Raw genomic sequence first — 4,918 nt, 5'->3', positions numbered from 1 at the left:
ATTAAAGCCATGTTTGATAGATGTCGCTGCGTTTCGCTCACTTCATTTTGACCTTGAGATGCAGTTTTCTTTGCTTAGTTTATCAGTGTCTAGATAACTGAAACTGAAAATTTTTTTAACTTCTTTTTTACACATCTCTTAAATGGACATTTAGGCAATTTGAATAGTTATTTATTTTGCTGCAAGAGAATTTATAAGTGGAAAAATAAGCTATTAGTATATATTTTCTCGACTTTTAAATTTCTTACTTATAAATACAATGTGTTTCTTATGTACTTTTTGTTGTTCTTCAATTTAAAGCTTATTAGTTATTAATACATTATAGCTATTACTTATTAAACCTGTGTGAGATTTAGACAGTATACATACTGAGTTTTTCTTTCAATATATTTATTAATTTAATTTCACATTTCAATCCATTTTTAACTTAATCAATATGTTAATAATTTATTTTAGTATAAAAGAATTTAATAAAAGTGTATATGTTTAAATTCATTTATTATAATTTATGATAGCTTAGCATCCACATTTGTAGACAATATTATTGTAACACATGCTCGGTATTTATAAATAATGTAAACAAAGTGGCAGTAGTATAAAAGAAAGAAACCTGACTAATTCTTTTTTAATTCATCAATTTTCAGATATTTGGTAATTTGCAGAATTTGTATTATTGATAAATTTATTTATTTGGAAATAGCGACCATCCATCTGCTTAGTTTGTTTAATCGGAAATCTTCCAATGAAGAGAGTAATTAAGCATAGCAATGTTCTAAAAAAATCATATATTAATATCGATTATAATTTATATTTATTTCGTGTTAGTATGGATAATAAATTATATTTATTTCTTATAAAATGTTAAAAACATTATGCACGTGAAGATAAGATTTAAAAAAAAAAAATACGACAAATTCTGTAATTGCCATTTTGAAGTTCTCATTTCCATGTTTATCTTTGTAATAAATTTAATAATCTTAAGTTTTGAATACAGTACAATATTAAAGGCAACAGCATAATAAAGCAAAACTACTAAACTGTTTATTCTTTAATTTTGATCAGTTTTTAAATACAGAATAAAATATTGAAGTTTCAGAAATTTTCCATATATATTGTCTATATATATATGGAAAAGTTATATAATGTATTTGTCTATTCGGTAATGTATATCGTCTTTTTTTTTGTATAATTTGTGACTTATTAATATATTTTAATATTATATTCTAAACATTGCCTTTAGTTAATAATCTGTAAATAATATTATCAGTTCATTGTCTACAGAAGTAATACAATGTATACCAAATATTTGGACTGAATCAGTTTTCCAACTGAATATTTTCCAACTTTTATTAATATTATTTATTTTGCTGTGAAATTTCTAATAAGAGACGGCAGGTATACCAAAGAAAGTTAAAGTGTAAACTAAGAATCTAATGCGTAAGGAATGCGTTATTACTAAATACGTTTGAGATCAAAAGTGTAACAAATACGTTAAATTTAACTACAAGTGTACTATTTCTACAAATTTACTACACTTTCAGGACAAGTTTAGTACAAGTAGTTAAACTTTACTACAAGTGTACAAGATTACCACAATTTTTCAAAAAATAAAAAATTAGAATTGACAACAATGATAAAAAAAATTAAGGCTATTGAAATTCATATGATACAACTGACATATTAATATATTTATTGAAATAGTAATTAACATCTTCCCCAAAAATCTTAAAAATAATATAAAATATCCTTAAAATTTTCCATGGAGTGAACCTTTTTTTTCCCACCATGCCAAACCTGGTAATGTTGTAATGTATTCTCTATTTATCTATTTACTTTTTGTAGATTTTGATTACATTTCTTTTGTAACTGCAGTCTTCCCTGATCCTTCCACTGGTGTGGTGTGGTGTGGAGAGAGGGTACCAGCTCAAGTGTCGTTCTCATCATCTGAACGCGGTTCAAAATTACGAGGTCTGTCCCCAAATAGTCCTAGTGTTGCTTTAAAATGGGAAGATAATACAACTAAACTAAACTAAACAAAACAAGCAGCCTTCCCCGAATTTATCTCAAGCATATCATGTTCTTCATTTAATTTATGTCTTGCTTAGATGCTTAATATTTGGCGATGTCTTTCGGAATATTATGTTCCGACCGCGAACCAAGATTATATGTCATCTCAAAGTGCCATGTTATTCTTGATTTTTGTCCATCAAATACGGCGCTACAAGAAATCCTGTATTCACAAGATATAACACCGCATGACTATTTACATTCATGACTGTAACTGACTTTTCGTGTTGATAAAGAAAAATATAATTCGTTACGAATCCAGAAGAGATTTCACTAAAACAAGTTTAAAGCCTATTTTGATGATTTGAAAGAAAAAAAAATGTTGGTAGAAATGCAAGAGTCAGAGGAGTGTACTTTGATAGAGATGTTATAAATATTGACCAATAAATTAAATCATTTTGCTTTATGAGAATCATCAATAATTCATCGTAACAAACATTTATAAATCAAATTATTCTTTTATAGTTATGTGACACAGATGTAATAATTCATTTACATTTAAAAGTGAAAGAGAAGTCATTCGTTCAGAAACTCCATTCAAATGAAGAAGCTTACCTCGGATGGGAGACTTTGAGTGTCCTTGAAGCTTTCGCCCTCGCTGTCGCGAAAACCAATATTCTATAAAATCCCAAATGCCAAAACAGGATGGGAGTAACTCTTTTGGGGTTACAATTATGGTTAAATATATTTTAAACTTTAGCATTTATTACAAGTAATAAAACAAGTACATGATAATCTCTCTATATGGGTGGTTTGATTTGACTGAATTCCATTATTGTAACGCATTTAGTTCCTAAGGATAAAAACAATTTTTTACACAATTGAAAAAGCCGAATTCAATATTTTTAGTTCAATTTCTATAGTCAGAATTGTATTTCTATTGAGTGCAGTTATTATTGTTACAACCAACAAAATCATTGCAGTCAAAAGTGTTTAAACTAGAGAGAAAGGAAAATATACAGCTAACTGCTCTAGAATTACTCCTCTATGCTGAGGCTAAGAACACATTATAGAAAATTATTAGAGTTATTCTTTATTATTAAATGCAAAAAGTATAAAGAAAAAGCCCAAGTTGAGAAAGAAATAGTTAATTTAGTTGTCAAAGAAAGCTAAGGTACAATCAGTCTGATGTTCCGTTAAAAATAGTAAAAGCTGAAATAGAACTACTAATTCAGCTGTACGAAAGTGATACATTCAATTCTAAGCCTTTATCAGAAAGATTATCAATTTATATTAATCTTTTAATTAAATGCTCAGAATTTTAGTGTTTCAGCACTCTAAATTAAGTTAATAACTTATCAAAATATCATTTAACATTCAATGATGTAGCTGTTTCTAAAGAAGCTAATAATTTACATTCAGATCTAAAGCAGAGTACCCTCACAAAGGAGTCTTTAAAGTATCAAAGAGTAATGAAAGAAACCATTTTAAGCTCCAAACAATCCAATGACCTTACGCTGGATCCTTTCAGAAGCATTCTTTAAATCCAATCATGTAATTAAAGGCGGAATTCATGCTCCAAATTAAGTAATTATCATTTATTTTATTTAGTAATTTTATTAATAATTTAGTAATTTTCACTTCACTCAAAGAGACTCAAGTGACATCATGATTTACTCTATTTCATTACCATGCTCTTCAAATCCTGCTTCAACATATTTAGCAGACAGATTATGAACTAAAGCGAGACGTTGCGATCTCATCAACAGCTGACAATATATACTTAATGATTCTGGGTAAAGGATTGATATTAACGCAATCCTTTACCCAGACGCTCCGTATCCTTTGCTCCGTAACGAACCAAGATAGTTGATAATTCACTATGTGAGTAGAGATTAGATTAACCAGTTACATGCTCCACTAAAGACGAGGAGTAGTCAGGAGATACGTTCAATAAAGCACATCGCAGATTTTGTTCAAGAACAAATTCGACAAAACACTTCTTCAAATGGTATAACGGAGCTTGAAATATTTCTTGTTGAGTTGAAAAAAATGATCAAATTGCTAATTATCGACAAATATTACACTTATGCCAAATTAAATTTCGAATGATCATTAGGCGGTTTTAAATAATAAAATATTTCAGAACGAAATGAAAAAAATATGCTACGTCTAATTATTGAAGAAAATGTTCTTTCGAATTAAAAACATTCGTGTCAAATTAGATTTCAATAGAGCTTTAATTATTGCTATGAAAAAAATTTCTTTGTAAACATGAAAACTAATTCTTTGTAAAATTGGAGGTATCTTTAACGATATAAAAATGAATGCATATATGTATCTGAATGTGTTGGCGTTCTACTGCTCAGACCATTTGACCTCAAGGTACCAAGCATAAAATATATAATTTGGACAGTGCGAATGTGCACCTCGGTGTGATTTTTTAAATTTTTCGTTAGTTAAACATTAATCTAAATTTTCTTTCAAAAATACTACAACACAAATCAAATTTACATAATTTAAAATTTAAAAAAATATTTCCAATAATATAAATTTTTTGCCGTATAATTTAATTTTTTTTAGTTTTGTTTTCTTTTAAAAATATTTGAAACGTTATTTTACAATATTTTTCATATATTTCATTATTGAAATTAAATTGCTTTTCACTGTTAACACTAATCTTCCCTTACAGCTTTTTCTTTCCATTTTTGATCATCAAGATATAAATATTTCACTTTTTGTTTCAGAGTGAACAAGTTTCATTATAAAACATAGTTTGAATAAAAATTTAATCTTAAATTAAACCTGAATTAGAAATTTATAGTTGAGGTTAGTTTTCAGATATAGTCTAAAACTTATAAATTGCGCCGATTTTTAAACGATCTGCTCTTTCCTGTAATATAATTGGATG

The sequence above is a fragment of the Argiope bruennichi genome, chromosome 1 (assembly GCF_947563725.1).
Source record: "Argiope bruennichi chromosome 1, qqArgBrue1.1, whole genome shotgun sequence".
NCBI lineage: Eukaryota > Metazoa > Arthropoda > Arachnida > Araneae > Araneidae > Argiope > Argiope bruennichi.
This window is presented reverse-complemented; position numbering follows the sequence as displayed.